Consider the following 23413-nt stretch of genomic DNA (forward strand, 5'->3'; position numbering starts at 1 on the left):
GGGAGAGGCCGGCTCCCTGCAAGGAACATGTTGCGGAATGTGATCCCAGGACTCTGGGATCACACCCTGAGCCGAAGGTAGATGCTCAACCACTGAGCCACCCAGGAGTTCTGATTTGTAATTTCTAAAGCACATTCTCGGCAGTTTTCCATAAAACTCTCATAATCCTGTAGTTTAGAACAATTTTTCCCTCTACTAAATCCTCTTCTTTTTAGAGTTATTTAAGTAGCAAGGGTTCATAGTATGCCTTCCACTGGAATTTGTGTATACCCATGTATTTGTTCTGTTTCAACTGTGTGAGATCGTTAAGTAAAGGTATAAACAAGCACCTCCTTCACAAATAAAAAGACAATTTAATATAGTGTCTTGAATACTAAAAGTGTTCAATAAATATGTGTTCAACCCAATAGTAGACATGAGGCAGAGTATTATTTGGAAGTACTACAGAACCTACGAAACGGATGTAGTAGACCATTCCTCTGATGACTCCCATGAACCATGCCTTCCAGGATTCATGCCTTTTCTAGCTTGCTCAGAGACTGTGAATATTGTTTTTGTAGAACAAGGGATAGTTGTTTATGTAAAGCATGTATAGACAGCTTGACAAGAGGTTGGTTGGATTGTTTATTTACTTAGCAAGTCTTTATTAGTACCTGTCATCTGCCAAGTTCTGTTATAAGCATTTTACAAATATTAACTCATTGAATTCTTGTAACAACTCTGTGAGAGGGATACTCAGAAGACAATACTATTTTCATCTCCATTTTTGCAGATGAGGAAATTGAGGTTCAGAGGGGTCAAGGGCCTTATCCAAGATAGAGCTGCCAGATTAGTAAGTAAAAATACAGGATGCCCAGTTAAATTTGAACTTCAGAATAACAGATGATAATCTTTTAGTATACGTATGTCCCATATATCACAGCCTCACAAATTTTTGCTAATCAAATATTGCATGAGATACATGGGACATATGTACACTAAAAAAAATATCTATTGGGCACTCAAATTTGATTTGGCATCCTGCATTTTATCTGGCAACTTGAGCTCTAAGAACAGACTTCCAGTAAGTAGAGGAGTAGGACCTGAACCCACTAGTGTGGCTCACTACTCCAGGCTTATGAGTACTTCACAAAGCTGTCCCTCCCGTGAAGATTGGGCTGCTCATGTGTCAGGACAAAACACTAATCAAGTTGTGTTTTCTTGTTATAGGTCATCTGAGAAAGAGTACGGGGGCATTTTCTCTTTATTCCTCTTGGAAACGTGGATTGAGATTTGTACCCAGTTGTTTACACTTCCCTCAATCTGGGAGAGAATTGAGAAGCTTTCATTCCCCAAAGTCTAGGTCCCTGATGCTCCAGGGCTGGATTGTCCCAATATGTTTCTCAGAGTTGAGGTGACCTAATCCAAAGGCAGGAGGCTGGACTGTTCTGGGCCCTGAGAAGGCGAGGGGTCTTTACCAGGGTAGGAGGGATCAGAATAGGGCTGGCTGCATGTGTCCCCGGAGAGGCTGGACATTGCATGCCACACTCAGGAATCTCCGCCAAGAGCTTCACAGCCCAGTGCTGGCGCAGGGGAGGCAGACCATATGCCTCCAGGTGAGTGGTAAGGACTGCAGTGGAGAGCCCAGGAAGCACTGCTGAGACCTCACTCCAATTTTTCTGAACCATTGAAACCATAGACTTTGAGAAGGACTCCAAAAGGAGAAAAGGAGTGGCCCTCCCTTCCACACCCTGCTTTGGAGTAACCCTACCCAGTACTATTAAAATTAATATACTTAATGAGTGGTTGTGTTGTACCTGGTATTTGGATATATTTCTCATTTGATGCTCGCACGCTTGCACTTGAAAACCTAGATCTATCTCAACCGAAAGCTCAGGCTCTTAGCCACTGCCTTACACTGCCTCTTCTAATTCTTGCCCTAATTTTAAACTTAAATCAAATTTAGCAGTTTAATCCCCTGATGCTGGGGGGTGATGTTCAAGAATCAGGTGTAGGGAGGTTTGCCTCCTTAAGCTCTACAGAGGAGAATCATCCACAAACATGAAGTGCTGCTTGATTAAAGAAACTGTATTTCAAATATATATTGGATTAAATGTTCTCCTTTTAAAACCCAGACACCTACTTTTGTGGAGCTTTAGCTGAGAATGGGCTTCTCTTCTCAACACAAACACTGGTGTGATGTGACCCTAGTCTTGGCCATGCATCTCTGCATCCAGATCGCTCTGTACAGTCATGCCTGAGTCACCATTTCTTGACAGTCAGAGCCCTGTGGACCCCATGAAATGCCCTGTGGGAACCAGAAATTCAGTACACTCAGAGGAGCTGAAGATGTTTACAATGTGAATCAGCAATTAATAGCAACTTTTTTCCCCCTAAAAAGTCACATCTCTCATACAGGCACTACTAATTATGCTGTTTAGTTTTGTTTTTCTAAGACGAATGACAAGAAAAATGTATAACCAAGGGACTGGTTGACAGAAGTGAAGAAATATGAGACAACTAAAACAGAGAACAAAAAATAATGAGAAAAATGATTAAAAGAACTGAATTGTGTGGCTTCTCTACTGGTAATGAGCCTGAACTAAATACAGAAGTTGCATGTATTTATGGAACCTGCAGGAGAGATGGAGGAAGTCGTTTTCTCCCAATCTCTAACTGGATTTTGTTTTCAAACTGGGTGGATAATATAAAAGCAGCATGAGAAATCTGTCCTGGGGGTTCCCCAGCTGTGACCCTAGATGAGGAGCTGGCTACATGGACTCATTGTGCTCCCCGCCACATCTCGCCCTTAGATTCTATTGCTCCTGGACTTAGGAGAAGTTCACAGCCATTCATACCCAGCTCCTTCTTTCCACACTTACATATGCCTTGCCTCCCTCCACCTCACCCCCAGGCCTGCTGAACAAGAACCTCCCTTCTACCCTATGTTAATTCCCTGTGGCTGTATAACAAGTAACCCCAAACTCAGTGGCCTAAAACAACAGAAATGTATTCTCTCACTACTTGGGGGGCTAGAAGTCTGCAATCAGTATGTTGGCAGGATCAAACGGCCTCTGGAGGGTCAAAAGGAAAATGCTTTCTTACTTCTTCTGGCTTCTGGTGTCTCTCCAGGTGTCTCTTAGCTTATAGCTGCAGAACTCCAATTTCTGCCCCTGTCCTCACACGGCCTCCTCCTCTCCCTCTGCCTTTTTTTTGCAGGGATGCTTGTCATAGGATTGGGGCCCACCTGGATAATCTGGGATGATTTTATCTTGAGATCCTTGACTCATTACATCTGTAAAGTCTCCTTTTCAAAATAAAGTTCCGCCTGGAGGTTTTGGGTGGACACATCCTTTGGTGGGTGTGGGAGTCACCATTGAACCCTTTTTTCTAAATCCAAGGACTTTTTAAAATTTAAAATCAATGAGTTAATAAATAATATATTATTAGTTTCCGAGGTAGAGTTTAGCCATTCATCACTAACACCTGGTGCTCACTACGTCAAGTGCCCTCCTTAATGCTCACCACCCAGATACCCCATCCTTCACCCACCTCCCCTCTAGGAACCCTCAGTGTTTCCTATAGCTTAGGTAAGAGGCTAATCATGAACATATAATCCATTCGTACTGCAATAAGACATTTTTAACATACCCTTTCCTTGCCTCCTCAATTTTCTTATGAGTCAAAACTGTTTAAGATCATCATTCTCTTGTAGACGACTCCTCAAATCTCTCTCAAAACTCACAGTCTACTTGGCTTTAGGGTTCTATTATTCAGTCAGTCTGGTAAGTATTCTGTCCATAGTTCTTCCTTCGCTGCTTTACTATGTAGGTCAGTTTGGCTTTCCAAACCAGTGGTGGTACATCTTGGTTTGCCTGAGACAGTCCAAGACTCAGCCTGTTCATCCATCCCCATGTCCTCTCTGGTTGTCACCTTCTCTAATGCTCAAAACCCTCATTCTGATAATACCCCCAGCTAGAACACTTTCCTTTTTGGAGGGAGGACTTGAGGAACAATTGACAGAAAGGATTCTGCTTAGAGAGTGATGAGTGGTGAGGAGGGAGAGGCCTTTGTTTAAACCTGCAACTTTGGAGGTTAACGTGGGAACAGGGAAGACCTGAAGGGGAGAGCTGCACATACACACACACACACCTGGTAACCATAGCATAGATCAAAACCACACTTCTGTTCCACTGACTAAGTGATCAAGCCTCTCCTAACAGCTTAGGGCCTCAGTTTCCCTATCTGATATAGTCTAAGAGTGATCAGCTTCTGAAGTTTGAGTCTCTGATCCAGTCTGATTGTTTGCTTCGATAAAATATGGTCTTGACAAGTTTGCAAGCAAAACACTCCCCAGAATGATTTGGTGACAATTTAAGGAACTCCCCCCTCCACCTTCTACCCAAGGAACCAAGGGATTCTGTTGCTTAGGAAATGTACAACTAGACCTATGGGCTTATCTTCACCTCTTTGTCTTTCTTAACACTCAAAGCATAGGGAAATGTTTAAAGAACTCAGCATATCCTTCTTTAGTTTGAGGGAACATGCCTGACACAGTCCAAATAAATCACCAAAGGAAGTATGAAATGGCACAGTCACTTTTGAAAACAGTGTGGCAGTTTCTTAAAAAGTTAAATATAAACCTCCCCTTTGACTCCACAGCTTCACTCTTAGAGAAGTAAAATTATAGGTTCATAATAAGAGTTACACAGGAATATTGATAGCAATATGACTCAGAATAGCCCCAAATTGGACAAATCCCAAGTGTTCATCAATAGGAGAATTGACAAATGCATTATCACATAATCATAAAATGAAATACTTATCAGTAATTTAAAAAAAAAAAGAATTACTGATTAAATCAACTAATAGCCAAGTCCTGTTGATTTTACTTCCGAAATGTATCTGCTTCCTTCCTCCCATTACCACCATGCTGGTACCCATAATCATTCCTCCCTTTGACAACGCAACAGTCTTCACCTGGTATGTTCCCTTCCCCTCTTCCTTCCTCACATCCATTCCCTACACAGAGCCAGAGTGATCTCTCAAAAACCTGAATCTGATCTTAGCATCCATTTATTATGACCATCCAGGGTCATAATATCTCCCTCCTTTGGGGCAAAATCTAAACTCTCTCTAGTCCACCAAACCCTACCAAGCTCGCTTCCTGATTAGCCTTTGGGGCTGTCCCCTTGCTCCCTATGCTACAGCTCCCTCCTCTCAGTCTTTCTTTTGGGTGTGTCACAATGCTTCAGGCAGGGGGTGTTGCCGAGGTGGTTCTAGGTGCAGCACTTCACTCCCCATCATCTCCTGGTCAACTTACTCCTGTCTTCTTCAGGGAAGCTGAAGTTGAGAGAGGTCAGCTCTGGTCCTGTTTTAGATTAGTAGAGTAGGAGGAGTTCAAGGGAGTTTGGTCCTAAATGTTAGATAATTAGGCAAAGAGAATTTTTGTTTCTGCTGGCTTTCTGTGCTTTCCCTCAGACACCCTCAACAATGATCATGAAATGGCATTTAGAATGGTTATTTGCTCATCTCTGTTGGTATTATTTTTATTATTTTCCTATTCCTACTCTAAAAAATCACCACAAATGTAGTGGCTTAAAACAACACAAATTTCTTATGTTATAGCTCTGGAGACTGGAAATCTGAGCTGGATTTCACTGGCCCCAAATCAAGGTGTCATCAGAGCCATGGTCCGTCTGGAGGCTTTCAGGAAGAATCTGTTTTCTTGCCTTTTCCAGCTGCTAAAGGTCACCCGCATTTCTGGGCTTGTGGCCCCTTCTTCCATCTGCATAGCTAGTGGATATGTCTGCTTCCACTTCTGGTTGACTATCACAATTCTGACTCTGGTCTTCCTGCCTTCCTCTTATAAAGACCCTGGAAATAACACTGGGATCGTCTAGATAAACCAGACTAATCTCTATCTCAAGAACCTTAACTGAATCACATTTGCAAAGTCCTTTTTGCTGTGTAAGATAACATTTTATAAATTAAAATCCAGAGATTAGGATGTGGACATCTTTGGAGGTGGGGGTGTTCCTCAGTCTATCACATTTGTCTTCTCTTCACATTTTAAGCTCCACTGAAGATAATAACCATGTCTGTCGTGTCCTCTACTGGACTTTGCCTACCTGGAGTCTTGCACATTTCAGGTACAAAATAATTCATTTATTGTGTGAAGTAAGAGCATTGAAGCTACTTCATGCAAATGGCTTAGATTTTATAATACTTACTTGTCAGTTTCATTTCCAAATTTAAGACAAGAACATCTTTTATTGTTCTGTAGCCACCAAGGAAAGGGGGCCAATTGTATCTGGACCACCTAATCTCAAGTCAAAATTGTTCTAAAAAACCATCAAGGGCAGGGGGTGGGGGTGAATGGGTGACGGGCACTGAGGGGGGCACTTGACGGGATGAGCACTGGGTGTTATTCTGTATGTTGGTAAATTGAACACCAATAAAAAAATAAATTTATTATTAAAAAAATAAAAAATAATAAAAAAATAAAAAACCATCACAACCTTGAATCCATTACTCACTATATTTGTTCATAGATTTTTCCTGCATTAAATTCTCTTTGCCTAATTATCTAACATTTAGGACCAAACTCCCTTGAACTCCTCCTACTTTAAAAGTGTTCTCACCTGCCTCATGAATGCTACAATTCACGTGAATCAGCATGCATCGTCCAGGCCAACAGGCTTCTAAAAGATTTATGCTTCTGTAGTATTTCTCCAAGCTAGATTCCTTTAAACTCTGTTCCCAGCCTCTATACACCATTTCATTGGCAATGTCACAAGTGGAAAATTTGATATCAGTATTCTGAGAGCCAAACGATAGCATAAAAAATTTAGAATAATTACAGCTCAGTTATACTAATATTGTTTTAGCTTTCATCATTAATTTTGTTTTTTTTGTTTTGTTTTAGAGAGAGAAAGGGAGGGTAGAAGGAGAGAGCAAGAATCTCAAGCAGGCTCCACGCACAGCATGGAACCAGATGTGGTGCTCAATCCTGAGGGAGTGGAGGACTCAACCCTGACAGGGGGCTCGATTCCACAACCCTGAGATCATGAACTGAGCTGAAATCAAGAGTTGGTTGCTTAACCGACTGAGCCACCCAAGAACTCCTAGCCTCTCACTTTGAGAATCTTCCAGGTCAGGAGGTTGAAAGAAAAGATGGAAGAAGAGTATGCGAAATATGTGTGTATATGTTTAAAGTGGGGACAAACTATAAATGCACATTAAGCCCATTTCAAAATAGAAACCTTCTTAGGTAAGGTGAAATAAGTGAATTCTTCTAATCAACTAAAATAAATAAAAAGTTAAAACCAATTCCTTGATATCATATGGTCAAGAAAGGAAAAAACTGGTTATCTGAATTTTTAAGTTTTACCATCTTTTTAATCCTATGTAGATACAATCTGAATGTGAAAACATTACCCATCTGAAAAATAAGCTAATTCACCATAGAGATTTAGGACACTGCAAACTTAATTCTGCTCATGAACATCTTCTTGTCTTACCTGGTGTGTTTTGAAATCTTGCCATGGCTTGCTTTGCAGGGACCTTTTGAAGGTTCCCTCCCCCACACATGAATACATTGGAGCGATCTAATCTAGTTAAGCCCATTGTCTCCACCTAGCCTTGCCTGGATTTACAGCACGATGCCCGGACATATGAGGCTGTGGAGCATTATTCATTTCTCACAGAGAGGCCAAGTGAGTGGGGATTAGCCTCAACAATGAACACTGCTATTTGCTATTTAGCCAGGAGCAAGGTTCTCATCCAACACAATGCTTGTGCACGTTCAGCTCATTGCTTGTCTGTGCAGATCCCCACATGCAGAGAGGACTTTTACAACCCAAAGTGACAACCATGTGTCCTGCGGCTCTGTTCCCACCAGGGAGAGGAAGGCCACTGCTCAGCTCTCTGCATTTTGTCTCCACCATTGCTGAGAGCAATGTAATGATCTGGGCAAAGGACTTGCATTTGCTTGGTCTTAATATAGACAACTTATGCTGATTATTAAAGAATGTTCATTAATAAAGAAGCATTTGACTTAGCCTCATGTGGACACAAAGGTATCCATGGATTATGACCAGAACTTCACTGTATAAATACTAGAAAATTCCTTCAAGCAAAGAGAAATCAAGCTGAAGAGAAATATGGCCAAGAGTCATATACAACTAATCTTCTATTTGGGAATATTCAGGCTCATGTTTCTGGACTTCAGTAGGAAGTTTGAATAATAGACTTAAATTTACAAAGGGAAGGAGGATTTCCAATTAGGAGTGCTACAAATATGACAGCATTTCAGATTTTAGGTCTTGTAAAGCCACCCTCTTCTCTTTAGTCCTTGTGTAGTTTAGGTTCCCTCTAGGGCTGGGGAACTCCTTTTGATTCACAGGAAGCCAGTGTTTGCTACAAATATAGAAAACTTTGACTAAAAATTTATTTTGAGTCAAAATATTTCTTATAGCAACAGATGCTGACAGAAAGTAACAGGCACTTTGAATTTAGTTCTTTATTCACCAACAGGTAAATGATGATCACTCCTGTATGAGGAAACCTCCATGTGGGAAGTTCACTTCCCTAGCAACCTCACTCAGGACTAAGGCAAAAAGTAGACCTTCTATTCAATACCTGTATTACTCTCCTAGTACTGCTGTGACAAATTACCACAAACTTAGTGGTTTAAAACAACACAAACGTATCACTTTCCAGTTCTGAAGCTCAGAAGCCCAAAATGGCCTTCACTGGACTAAAATAAAGGTTTCAATAGAATTCTGTTCCTTTTGGAGACTCTATGGGGAAATATGGTCTCTTACTTTTTTCAAATTCTAGAGGTTGCCTTCCAGCCTTGGCTCATGGCCACTTCCAGCAATTTCATCACTGCGACTCCTGTTTCCATCATCATTTTTCCTTCTCTGACTCTCCTGCCTTCTGCTTTCTCTGCTTTCTCTTATAAGGACCCTGGTGATTACACTGGGCCCACCCAGATAATCCAGGTTCATCACTACATCTCAAGACACTTACCTTCATATTTGCAAAGTCCCCTTTTTGCCACATAAGGTAATATATGCACAGTTGCTGTAATTAAGACTTGGACATCTCTGGAGGCTGTTACTATGCCTAATATAATACCCTTTTCCATTTTACAACTAGAAGTTTTTGGCCATTTTTATATTTGACTCTTCTTTCTTAACTCATCTCAATAAACCACCTGGCCTTTCTTTTTTTTTTTTTTTTTCCACCTGGCCTTTCTTTTACCCTAAAGTACTATCTGTAACTTCCTACTTCTTTTTAATATTGAGAGCTTCTTGGAAAAGGAGATACTATATTTTACTTTATTGTATTCTTCACAGATCTTAGCACAGTGCCTTGTATAAAATATATGCTCAGAAATGTTTGTGATTTTAAAAAAAGGAAAAGAAAATTGCTGTAGAGAAGTAGACTTTGAAGTTCAATGTGGAGGAGGGACTGGTGAGAGTGAAAACATAATTTCATTCAAATATGGCAGAGGGCCGTGGATTCTAGGGTTATTCAATGTGGGAAAGGACAGTCTTTTCAACAAGTATGGTGGAACAACTGGATATCCACAGGAAAAAATAATCCTTGAACTTTTGCCTCATGTTATACCCAAAAATTAACTTTAAGACTACATAGGAGAAAATCTTAGCCTTGGGATAGGCAAAATTTCATGTTAGACAATACAAAAAAAAAAAAAAAAAGAACTAATGATGAAAGAAAAAAGTCAGCAACATGGACTTTTTCAAAATTAAAAATTGTTCATCCAAAGACCTCATTGAGTAGTGGGATAGATTAGATGGATTTCTGTTTCTAGTCATGTTTAAATAACGGGAACCAGATTTACCTTCCTTCCTAAAACAACAGAAAAACTAGATAAAATATATGGTGCAATGGTTTTCAAGACTTTGGACATGAGGCAATGAAAGACACTGAGCCCTGAGAGATAGGAAATAAATGCAGTGAGCCCTACACTTGCCCTAGTTTGCTGCATGGAGAGAGTTTCTGGCTGAGGTGCAGAGAGTGGGATCCCTAGCAGAGTAGTGTTCTCCTGGAGTTGGGGAGAGAAGGGAGTCTGTGGTTAGTTTGCAGAGTGCTGCTGGAGTCTTCAGCTGAGTACTGATCGGCACATGTTTGTAAAGACACTATGTTCAGGGAAACAACTATGAAAATATTAGAGAGACTGTACGAAGACCTCACACAAAGCCAGGAATAATTCCTGTTCCCACCAGGCAGAGTAGAAAATCTCAATATTCATGAGGTGTTGGGTAGAGTCCTAAGAAGGTTAAGCTTTGATATTGAGACAAAGGTAACCCTTGAATAAAGGCTGCTCTATTTCCACATAACATAAGCCTAAAAGTAGATTCTGAAAGGGTTGACATGTTTTAAGTAATGCAACTGCATCCCAGAAACTCAAGAATATTTATAAGAATACAAAAATACCTGCACCCAAAAGGTAAAATTTACAATGTCTGACATCCATTCAGAAGTGAACAGAATTAACATTTTTCAATTAGCATTTGGAAGCAGGAAAGTGTGACCCATAATGAGGACAGAATCAATCAATGAAAATTGATCTAAGAATTATAGAGATGTTAGAATTAGTAGAGAAGACATTAAAAGAGTTTTTATGACAGTATTCCATAAGTTCAAGAGACTAGAGGAAAGATTGCACATGAAGACTAGAGACATATAGGATATAAAAAAAGGTCCAAACTGAGTTTCTAAAGATGAAAGCTACAATGTTTGATATAAAAAATACAGCAGATTAAACATTGGAATAAGAAAGATTAGTGAGCTTGAAGACAATAGCAATGGCAGCTATCTAAAATGATAATTGCAAAGAATTTTAAAAATATATTGAAAACTAAAATGAGCAGAACATCAGTAAGACAACTTTAAATACCAAACATATATGTAATTGGAGTCCCCAGAGCAAGGGAGGGATTATTTTTAGTTCTGATCTATCTTGAATAAAGCTGCTATGAATATTCATATATTGTGTGGACATTTGCTTTCTGTTCTTTAGGGTACATTCTCAGAAGAGAAATTACTGGGTCCCAGGGATCATATCTTCAACTTTTTGAAGAAAGCGTCAAACAAATTTTCAAATTTTACAGTCCAGCAATTGTTCCAGCAAGGTATTAAAATTCCAGCTTCTTCACATCTTCACCAATGTTTTGTGTTATCACTTCTTCATTTTAGCCATCCTAGTGGCTGTGTAGTGGTATCTCACTGCTGTTTTAATTTGTATTTCCCCGACGACTCATATTGTTATTCATCTTTTCATAGGCTTCTTGGCCATACATATATATTTCTTTATGAAATAGCTATTGAAATATTTTGCTTACTGTTTTATTGGGTTGATTTCCCTACATATTATCATGTCAGTAGAGATTACTTTGCATTTTCTATAATTTTGTATGAATGACATCATATAGTATTTCCTTTTTTTTCTGGATTCTTTCAAAAGTATAGTTATTTTCAGATGTAGCCACGCAGTTTGTGTACCACTTTTTCTCTTTTTATTGCTAAGTAATAGTCCATTGAATAAATATAGCACAATTTAGGAATTAATCCACATGATGATGAGCCTTTGAGTAGTTTACAGGTATTGGCTATGAAAAATAAAGCTTCTATAAATATTTGTATAACAGTCTTTGCATATGCATATGGTTTCATTTCTTTTTTATCTGAAATCAAGAACTTTAGCATCCAGCTTAAGATGTAGATAAAGAAGAGCAAAAGAAATGTATAATAAGCAAATGGAAAGAAATAATAAAGATAAGGGCAAAATTCAAGGAAATAGAAAAAGAGTGGATAAAAATTAATGAAGACAAAATCCGTTTTTTGAGAAGATAATAGATAAACTTGTAGCAGACTGATCAAGGAAAGGAGATACCAAAAGAATATATGTATGTATGTATGAAATTATATATCAGATAAAAGACTGTATCCAGAATATATAAAGAACTCTCAAAACTTGATGACAATAATAATTTAAAAAAAAACAGACAAGTAAAACACAGCTAAAAAATTTGAATAGTCTCTTCACCAAAGAAAATATTTGGATGGCGAATAAGAACATGAAAAGATGCTGAACATCATTACTCATGAGAAAGGTGCAGATCAAAACCATAGCGAGATCTAATTACATGCCTATTAGATAATCTGAAGTGAAAAAGATTTCGGGTGTTGGCAAGAATGTGGAGGAACAGGCACTCTCGTGTGCTGTTGGCAGAAAAGTTAAATGGTACAACCACTTTGGAAAACAGTTTGACACTTTCTCAAAAAGCTAAGCATACATCTACTAAATGACCCAACCTCCATCTTAATAAAAAATATTTACCATACACAACTCAAAATCTACAGATTTTAATAACCCAACCAGCGGAGGGAGCTTCAAGTGTGTGGTTTGGTTTCCTTCACAAGAAAGTGTTATTCAGATGTCTAATGCAGATAAAATGTTGTCATCACTGTCTGCATCTATGTGAGCTTTCCTGGTGCTGACTAGACAGCCATGTGCGGCCTCTAAGGGTGGAATATCATTTCATGTATTTCTTCAGTCATAACATTTTTAAAAAATATTTTATTTATTTATTTAGATCACAAGTGAGGGGAAGGGCATAGGGAGAGGGAGAGAGAGAATCCCAAGCAGGCTCCACATCCAATGCAAAACTTGACCTGGGGCTTGATCTCACAACCCTGAGATCATGCCCTGAGCCGAAATCAAGAGACAGACAGTCAACCAACTGAGGCAGCCAGACACTCCAAATCACAATATTTTTCAAAGAGCATCCTTCATTCATTCAACATTTATTAAATACCTAGCCTTATAAGTACCTTTTTTACCTGCTTGCTTGTATAAAGACCTTAGATGAAACTATAAATAAAATAATTCTTATTAACTTGATCACTTTTAAACTCTTGTAGTGTATCATTATTTTGCATATTTATGAAGTATGTATTCTTGATCATCTAAAATCTCTTAATAGCTCATCTGCATTGGGAGTATCTTTCCCCCTTGGCGTGGCTCAGTTATGACCACTAGTTCGAGTTTCCAAATAAAAAAAAATTTTAATTAAATGCATTTTCACTTCGGAGACTTCAAGACAAAATTTCAGCCATCAGGCATCTGATACTTCAAACCTGGAAACAAATTTAGTGCTTCTTTCTTTTGTGTAGTCTCCTGTCTGGACATGCGCAGCAGCTGAGTGTACAGATCAGCAGGTGTGATATGAGAAACACATTGGGTTAAGCCTCTATCATGAGATCAGGGAAAATCAGTTTTCTCTCCAGTAAAAACAGAGCAACTTGTTTTCAAATCTCGCAGCTTCCAGCAAGTCCTGGTGTTTACATTTGGTTCCTGAAGCAGTTCAGCCTCACACTCTCCTGCAGTTGTGACAGTCTGGCTCCACCTCAGCAGCACAAAGACCAAAGGAAAAAGGGACTCGGTAGCTGCTTTTCTTGCACTGGGGAGATAGACATGATTTTCCAATAAGGGGAGATATCTGATCTCTGTACCCCCTTTGTTTCCTCTCTCAAAGTTTTACAGCCTTTTTAATCTGTAAGTAAATTTAAAAAAAAGTTGTACATACATTTTCAAAATGTGCTGCATAATACAACTTCATCCATTTAGGAAGCTGACAGCTGCCCTCTGAGGTATAGCCTGACAGCCTAAAACCCAGGAATCAATCATTTGGATATAGTGGTGCCATGCTACTGCTCCCGGTGTGTATCGCAGCACCCAGGAACCACTTATTTGAGATATGCCATCGTAACTCTGATAGATTAAAGCACCACATCCAAGAAACAATTGTGTATGTGGGGAGAAATGCTCTCATAGATCTGCCGGGTTACAGCCCAGAATCCAGCAGGCAACCGGGCAAGTCTGTGCTGAATCAGAGCTTCCAGAAACCCGGGAAGCAGCAGGATGACAGTTCTGTTCTTCAACAGCCCATTATGAACTAATTAGCATACATGAATTGCAGATTTGAAGCATTAAAGTGATGTACAAATCATTAATTTTTTGTCAAATCCATGTCATCCTTGTGTATGCCTTCCTATTTTAATGTTGCATGACAGTGAAAAGAGGTACAATCCTCTGTATATAAAGAGGAGAGATTTGGTGTAGCTGATATAATGAGATCTATTTAAACACTATGTATTTTTCAGCCTTGAATATATCTGCTTGGAAAAATGCTACACTTGTCCTATTAGGGTTAATTGTGAAAGGATGTTAATGTATTCAAAACCCCAGGGGTAGTTCTACATGTTGTCTGAATGAAACAGGGGATGTAAGACCAACTTCACATTTGAGCTTTCTTTTTTAAAGTCCTCTTTTTGATGAATAAAAAGAGCCATAAAATCTTTCTCACTGATTGTGGAAGGTGTAACTAGAAGGAAAGCTGAGCTTTTTGGTGTGTGAGAGCTCCAATGCAGTAGATCTGTTCTTGTTAACCCAGTGCTGAGCTTAATTTATAAAGATGTATCATGTAACGCAATGGAAAATGGAAAACAACAGCAAAGCCGGTTTTCATACTAGAAAAGGCTTCTACACATTAATTTGTGGTTTTCTGTATTGTTTCTGTGTATTTAATTACTAACGGTATTTGTGCTTAAACAAATGCTTGGTGGTGTTTCATTTGAATTTCTTTTTTCTTATTACAGTGGAGTCACAATGCTTAATTTGTTAGTACCGCAATAGTTGCCATAGTAACAGACTCTAATGTTATATATAAATATGTATGTCGTATATCTATATGTGTGTGTATTATAAATATGTACTATAGATGATTATGACTTTATTCCAAGAGCACATCTCAGAAGACTTGGCTCTCAAGAAAAACTAATTAAATATGTAGATAGACTTTGTGAACCTAAAGTCTATGGTCCCAACCTTGGGTCTCCAACTTCACTTGGGGAAGAAAGGAAGTTCTGGGGAAGGGAAAGGTTTGCCTGCTATCTTCTCGTAGGTTTTCCTCTGCCCGACAGCAGAGTCATCCGTGCGTGCCTAGGGTCCTACTCTTTTTCTTCTCCCCACTTCCTTTTCCAGCCATGTCTTTTAATCACACAAAATATGCATAAATGAAAACCAAGACCAAATTCTAGGGGCAGCTATTTTTCTGAAGAACCTTATAACAAGAAGATGATGGATCCGTTGAGAACAGAGGAGGAGAGGGTAAGATAATTTTTTCCATCTGTATTAGTGAGAAAGAGGAATTCATAATAAAGATAACCATACACATATGTACCACTTGAATTAGGCATTTCACACACCTCTCCGTAAATATTTAAAGTAGATAGAAGAGTCTTCATTGTAAAGATAAAAAAAAAAAGCTGAAGTTCAGAGAGAGTGAGTAAAATTGCCATGGAGATTAGATTTGCCAAAGCCTCTGTTCTTTGTACAATATCACTTTATTACTCTAAGCCCTTCTTTAGTGCAAAGAAAGGAGCACCTGATCCCCCATGCTGTCAAAGCTGGGGCAAAGACAATGATATGCTTTAGCTGGAGATGACTTTGGTAGTAAACTAAAAGTAAATGAAACTGAAGGCGAGAATAACATGGTCATCTCTGTCAGTGGGTATTATTTTCAGCTTTATGTAACAACAACAATAATATAAGAGCAGCTTAACTAGTTTATTTTTCATAAATCATCACAAATCCAGAAATAGGCAAGTTTAGGTTGGTATGGAGGCTCTAGAATGTTATCAGGGATCAGCCTCTAAGCAGTTGTTATCTCTCCACTGTGCCATCCTTAGTGTGAGACTATAATCTTCATGCTGATAAGATAGCTGCTGTCCTATTTGACATCATAACTGGATTCCAGGCCAGAAGAAGAATGAATAAAGGGCAAATAATGAGTGAGCTGAGCTTGTCACACTTCCTCCCTCTCTCCTTCCCCCTCTCTCCTTGTAGGGAAAAATCACAATTTCAACATTGGATGCCATATGCTGTGCTTTGACTCATGTAGTTTTCTTGGTATTAACCAGCAAAGCGTCAAGTGACCTCTGGGAACTATGCAAAAATATTGAGTGCTTCAGAGATATGCAGGTCATCCTTGTGCAAGAGACATGCTAATTTCTGTATCATTTCAAGTTTAGTATAATTACTGCCAAAGTAAGCACAAGCTTGTATTTTTTCAACAATAAACATAACTTTTCAGGAAACCTTCGCCAAAAGACTGCTATTCTTACATTAGCCAGCCTTGTGCCATATGACCACCCCATAAAGGCAGGGAAGTCTGTAGAAGTGAGCCATTTTAACTGAGTCTGATGTTACCCTTAGTAAAATGGGGGTTCCATGAGTAATGAATGGAGAATCGTTATTGGATAGGCAATTGGCAATGGTCATCTTCTGTGATAGATATTTCCCTGTGACTTCATCAAAAATACACATTGATGTAGAAAAAGAGGCCCTTTGTGTCTGGGAAAAACATTAAGTGCATAGTGTGGTACACAGCTAAGACCAGCTTGGACCTTACTCATTGTCTTGCTATTTCTTAAATCTTCTGTTTCCGTTCTCAGGGATCCTCCTCTGTTTACTCCTTCTTAGCTGCCTTCTTGATATTTAACCATTGGCTAGTTCTTTCGGTGCCTATCCTAGTATGATGGTGACAGTGCTCACAGTTTGAGTGAAGGAATTTGCAGAAGCTGTGTAGTAGAGCAGTCAAGAGCTAAGGATTCACACAGAACTGAGTTAAGCTCAAGCTTCACTTCTTATAATCTGTGTGACTCTAAGCAAGCCCCTTAACTTCTCCAGGGCTTGGTTTCCTCATCTGATAAGTGAGGCTTTCTGCTCAGTGGGGTAATTGTTTCTCCTTTTCCTTCACCCTCTGCTCATGCTCTCTCTCTCTCTCTCTCTCTCTCTCTCTCACTTGCTCTCTCTCTCTCCCTCAAGTAAATAAATCTTAAAATAAATAAAATCTTTTTTTTTTTTTTAAAGAGTTGGATGCTTAACTGACTGAGCCACCCAAGCATTCCCTACCCTGCCCTGTGTTCTATTCTTATGGGCAAATAGCAAAAGTTGGCAAATAGCAAATACCATGGCCTGTGGTAGAAAGTCTATGGGAAGTATTGATCAAGACTCCAGGGAACTGAAGACCCTGGAGGGAATTGGAGAAATCTTAACTGCTTCTGGGACTTAGGGCAAGGACTAGGCAACTGTCAGATCAAACCATAGAGTCCTGAAGGGAGGGACTGCTAACCCAGAGAGCCCTATTCATGCACTGAATCCCACTGAATCCCTCTGAGTTTATAGCCTGGAGATCTAGGAGTTTATTACCTCCTAATTGCCTACGGTCACCTGGGTGACATTACAAATATCTGGCACAGGGCTAAAGAGAAATCAATGCTGAGTGAAGGGCAATATTGCAAAAGTTATTTTGTGAATAATGAGAACCATCAAAAATTAGAGATGAATGAGGAGTAACTATCTTCCACACATAAAGATGTATATTAAACATTTATTAGGAAATAGGCACAAAACAGCTTATATAACATAACATAGAAGTTTGTAAACTGATTTAGTAGCTATCAGGCCAGCAGTGGACTGAGGGTTGAGTCAATGGCTAGGCACAGGACAAGTTAGGAAACAATATCCCTAATACAGTACAGGGCACAGAGTTTCTAGATTCTTACTCTGTTTATACAGCCAAGGAAAAGTCTCTAGGATATTTTATACAATCCATGTCTCTTTAATATCTCCATTTCCACCACTCTCACCCATTTGTAACAATAATGCTAATTGACACACATTAATTTTACCAATGAAATGGCATTACTAACAGAAATTATACTAATTAAGGATATTCAGGCGGTGTTTTTAGAAGATTAAGATAGCTGAATTTTGGCTAGAAAGCACCTCTGGAGGCTGGTTGGACTAGTTGATTAGAAGACTAGTTGATGACTCCTAGGGTGTGGATTTGTAATTAGGGCAAATGACCACCATTATGCTGTAGCTGAATCTAACTGACATACACATATACTTCCTATTATGGTATATGTGGGGAGTTTAAATTGCACCCTATTTATTAGCCCATGTAATTAATAAAAGGCAAAATTAGAACTACATTGTTTCTTCTGACACCCAAATTAGAAAGTTTTGCCAGTATAATATCCCAGCTTAGCAATAATCCTACAACTAGTCCAAACTCGTTGCCTTAAGAAATAACCTTCTCTAAATCAGCCTATTAATATCAAAAGGTAGGTTTCCCACTTAAAGTGAAAATAACAAATTTAGTTGCTGACATTAATTTTGGAGCATCATATGAATGGATATGGCAGGATTAAAGAACAGAGCATCAAATTATGAAAGTTTGGTTGTATAAGAGTCACATGCAAAATAATACATAATTGGTTATTAGAAAATTAAGAGAAAACATGATAAATGTTGGATGAGAAGTTCAAAGCAAACCTTGTTTGCTATCATCTCTCCTATACTTTGACCCTGCAATGTTTGTGTTTTGCAAGATCTCTTCCAAGTTTATAACCATTTATATGCATCCTTTTGATAATTTCTTTTGTTATTAGTAAGCACCCACTCCACCCACTCCACATTCCTATATTTTTATATAGGAAAATTGTTTATGGAAAAACAATGAAAGAGTTCCCACATGTGATCACTGGTTGATAGTGCTGTTGTTTACACTTTCAAAGATGCTAAGACAGATTCTCCTGTGGAAATTCATTGGTTGTCTGAAGAAATAGAGGGTCTACCGCTACCATTTCCACGCTTCTTCAGGAAGCTAGGCTCACTGCTCCACTCACATGGAGAAGAAGCCTTCTGCTTCCTACACTTGCTTTATGGCCTTACGTAAATGTATTTAGCACACTTTGGCTGCTCTTCTGAAGGAAAATCGTTCTCAAATGTGCTCTTTTGTTTGTTCAGTTGTTGTAGAGGTGAAGGCTAGAGATTGCCAGTACAACAGATTGAGAAGATCTCATTTTATGGGAAAGTGTGGTTCAGTAAGAATGAACGTTGATTGAAGCCAAAATTATGATGAAATTGTTAGACATCTTGAGGGAGTGGTGAGGGATGGATAGAACTAATTTCCACCTAGAAATGCTGGTACTTTTTTTCCTAAAACAATAGTATAGTGATAATTCACACTTTATCTGTGAAAAAGATAATTTTTTAACCTCCTTTATAGAAACGACAACATAAAAGCTCTTACAAAAGGCTTAGTTAGATGCTAAATGTTAAGTCAATTCTTAATGATAATCTGCTGAAGTCTTTATTGCTTGATCTTCTGGGAATTAAAAACCACTGGGCCTTCCCTGAAATTCTCCATTGGGAATAGCATATGGTTCCTATATTCTGTGCAATTAAGCTTCCTGGAAGGGAAGAGGCTGGGAAACTGTAGAATACAGAGTTGATAGACTAAACAAAAAACAAAGACAAAAACAAAAACAACATAGGTAAATGGGTTAAATAGTTAAGTGGTGATCCATCTGAGTATTAGCCCTTCTTCTATTAAACCTGGTATCAAAGGATGAATGCCATGATAAGGAGTTCAAAAGCACCCTAAGCTTGAAACAGCTTTGGAAAAACCAAGCTGGTTTAACTGATATAATTATTGTGGATTCATTGAAGTCTGAACAGCAAAGTATTTAAAGCACTGTCAGGAAACATTAAATCTCCCTTCTGAGACTAGGATTGAAAAAAGGTAGGACAGCTCACTTTTTACATTAAAGCAGGATTGGACCTGATTAGTATTTGAAATATTTCTTTCCCAATTTTGGGCAGCATTAGATTTTGGCTAGTAAAATATAAATGAACATCAATTGTACATGACAACTGCTGATCCAAAACCACTTAAAATTCCCTGAATGTCCCTTTTTCTCTTAGACTGGCTGCCAGAGCCTCATCATCAAAGCCAGCAGAGCTGACTAAAGGCAGCTCTGTGGTGGAGGCCCCGCCTAGGCTGTGAAGATTTAGAAAGATAGCTGTTTGTTTTGTGTGGACATGAATCATTATCAAGGCCATTACAACATTTTAAGCTAGGTCACACTACTGTAAGTCATTCTGCATTTTGCACAGGGGCCAGGGAGCTCGGAGACTTGTTGCTCTTTGTTTCAGTGGAAATCAAATCCACTGTGTCACCACTTCCTCCTGCTACAGGTTGTGACCAAGGGTTTAAGAGAAGCATGTAAGCACTGAGTGTTAAAGCCACAATCATAAAGATTTTACCTTGGAAATATTTTTGCTCATGATTTGGAAACTGGAGGAAGATAAAGATGTTAACTATCCTTCAGTTGTCCTTGGAGGGAAATTTAATCATGGTTAATGCTTGGCCATCATAATGGGTTCATTGAAGCAACTTTCCAGGCCAAAATAAATAGCTCATTATACACAAACTAATTCAAGAGATAAGGTTGATTTGGCTCTTCGGAATTGAGGTCCTTATCTTTCCATTAGTCTAGTTTAAAAATATGGTAACCAGGTTCACCTAAGACTCCAAGCTCTCTCTAACTCCCTCCTCCCCCCATCTGACTTGATTTCAAGATCTTATCTAAAAGATCTATTAGAACAAAGAGCCCACTAATTAAGCAGCTAACCCCAAGACTATGCTGTTAGCCTGGGGGACTTGTTTTATTCCATTAATTTGAGAGCTGCTACTTTATCTCCAGTAGTAATTGGTGCATTCAGTCTATCTCTACCCACTTCTATAGGAGGAAATACCACAATTTACTCTAATTTGAACTCAATTTTATACCGGAGTTTGGACCAGCTAGCCCCACATTTTTCTTTGTTAGTGATCTTGAAGAAGCATCCTTTATAGTGTTTTGGAAGACCGCTCCATCTTTATCTATTACCCATGCAAATGTTCTGTGTTTAGCTAGGGCTGTGGCTGATAGAACCAAAATGCTTAGCAGATTCTGGATTGATTCTGCTCTCCACAGCCCAGTCTGCTCTTTGCTATATGAATTGAGCAGGAAAGGTCACAGTGAATCAATCCTGGCCTGGGTTTGCAAAAATGTGAATAGAAGGTAGTCAGTCATGGTAGCTCCCTTTGTGAGAAGGTTATTAAAGTTCACTGGAAAACAATTTCCCCAATCTCACATTTATAATTGAATACTGCTGTTGTGAGGTTTCAATGAAATGAAGTATGTGAAAGTGCTTTGTAAACTCTGTAAAATAAAAAGTCTGAAAGAAGAGCTGCCCAGCTATTCACTATGGTTCATGCTGAAGAACAGGATTATGGGGGGAATGTCACTGTCTCATTTATATACTACTCTAATGTTTGAATCTCTAATGCTGAAAGCTATAGATATGTACAACTTGTAGAACCAGCAAACTCTATAAGAATCTTCTTTTTAAAGAGTATTTTCCATGGGGAAGAATGTAAAAACAGTCTATCTTTTGCCATTAAAATTCACCATGCCCTGAGTTTCAAATACCTAAAACAGGGGTAATTATCAATAGTTTTTTTTAATGTTACGTATGTAGTCAAGAATAGGAAAAATGAAGCTAGAATTTTCTCAAATCAGAACATAATCTGTAGGTATAATTTGAAGAATGCTTTCCAGGAATGTTGATATATCTTATTTTGCTTTTAGCTGTGGGTAAAACAACACAGCCATGAATATTCTGGGGAAGGTATTTGTGAATGCAACTTGAGGCTGTTACAGGTCACCAAGAAAACTGCCCTGCACATGATTCAGTGTAGATAAGATGAGGACAAATATAGAAACTGAAATCTTATGCACAGTAGGGAGCCTAAGGGGATCCCTTTATGAAGGGGGCAAATAACCCACCTTTTGTCTCTTCTTTCTCTGCTATTCTGTGTTCCTCAGTTTTCTCATTCTGGGCTCCAGATGTCCAGGCCTTCTTTGCACTTCAGAGTTAGAAGGTCCAAGTACCGATTGTTGCTCTGCCATTTATTAGCTCTTTAAGGCTAGGTCTATGCTTGATGCTTATTGAGTCTCCTGTGTTGAATTTAGTGAGGTCTGTGAGGATCAGGTAAGATTCAAAACAAAAGCAACCCAGAATGTGTGTATCCGCAAACAAAGGTAAAATAGAATTTTATTTATTTACTTTCCATACTACCTTGTCCCTGTCAACATCCATGCATCTGAAGTTCCATTGCCTCAGGACCTTGTTTTCTGTAGTTAATCTGATAAACTCTGCTCAAGTGTTAGGAGGTGCTAATGAGTTAACTTAGTACCCTTCTCAGGTAATATATTTACATTTGGAAGGAACTAAAAGGAGCCTTTCCTATTTAGATATGGGAAGGGGAGGAGGTGGGAAATGTGTCTACACTCATTTCCTTCCCCATGTGCCAGACACTCTGATGGGAGCCCCACATTCATCATTTTTTAAAATCCACACAACAAACCTATAAAGTGTGTATGCACGCAAGATTTTATAACAAGCACTGGCTATGTATAAGTGGATCAATTCATTAGGGAAAATTTAAGGTTATAATGTGATCACAGCAGGAACAGGCATCATGATTTGGAACTTGCATCTTAGAAAGAAAACTGTTGCTTGCTGTTCAACTGCATTAGTTAGTGCTTTGTTTATCTTAATAATGGGTAATCACGTTTATAAGAATGTGTATGCAACCCAAGGCTAATGATAGTGCTGGAGGGAATAAGAAAAGGAAAAGACTCTGTCTCTCTTTCTCAGTAAAAAACCAGAAAGAGAAATAATAGAGTAAACCTCCCCACATAGCAGATCTAATGTAGATTCAATGTTTATCAAGAGTTCTCCCATTCGTTTCATCTATCCCTTTCTTTCTATTCTGAAATATATTAAAGCAAATCAATGACTTTGTGTTATTTTAGCCTGACAAAACAATGGTGAAACATGAAATTTTTCTTCAAAGAAGAGAATTTTCCCTCATTGAACATATCTAATTATTCTGCAACACAGTTCATACAGGAAAGTTAGGTTCAATGCCTAATTTTTCCTCTCTAATTGCCAATTATCAGGGTTAAGTATTGTATACTGGTTACTTCCAATGAGGACTAAGGATTTTGTGTGTGTGTGTGCATGTGTGTGTTTCTTTTTTATTTTGCTTTGATTACTTTGGCCAACATTCTTCATGGACTCATGAGTTTTTTGTGTATTCAACATTGTTTGTTTTTTTAAGATTTTTATTTATTTATTCATGAGAGACACAGAGAGAGAGGCAGAGACATAAGCAGAGGGAGAAGCAGGCTCCTCACAGGGAGCCCAATGTGGGACTTGATCCTCAGACCTGGGATCACACCCTGAGCCAAAGGCAGACGCTCAACCACTGAGCCACCCAGGCGTCCCTGTATTCCATGTTGTACAAGATGTGCCCTACTTACATCACTTCAACATTCACCATTCCTAAAAATGAAGACTGCAAGCACCTGCAACTCTTGGCCTGAGAGGTTTTTTTTTTTTTTTTTTTTTAAAGATTTTATTTATTTG

The 23413-nt window shown here is 38.8% G+C and overlaps 1 long non-coding RNA gene and 1 pseudogene across 1 annotated transcript; one reads left to right on the plus strand and one right to left on the minus strand.

Annotated features, from left to right (window-relative positions):
- Positions 1-5211: 5211 nt before the first annotated feature.
- On the plus strand, positions 5212-11173 carry LOC140625808 (uncharacterized). The gene is made up of 3 exons (XR_012025111.1): positions 5212-5337; positions 6908-7134; positions 11036-11173. It is a non-coding gene; the product is annotated as an uncharacterized lncRNA (long non-coding RNA).
- A 4857-nt stretch (positions 11174-16030) lies between these two features.
- On the minus strand, positions 16031-16130 carry LOC140625919 (U6 spliceosomal RNA; annotated as a pseudogene).
- Between the last annotated feature and the right edge of the window lie 7283 nt (positions 16131-23413).

The sequence above is a fragment of the Canis lupus genome, chromosome 36 (genome assembly GCF_048164855.1).
Source record: "Canis lupus baileyi chromosome 36, mCanLup2.hap1, whole genome shotgun sequence".
In the NCBI taxonomy this organism is placed as follows: Eukaryota; Metazoa; Chordata; class Mammalia; order Carnivora; family Canidae; genus Canis; species Canis lupus.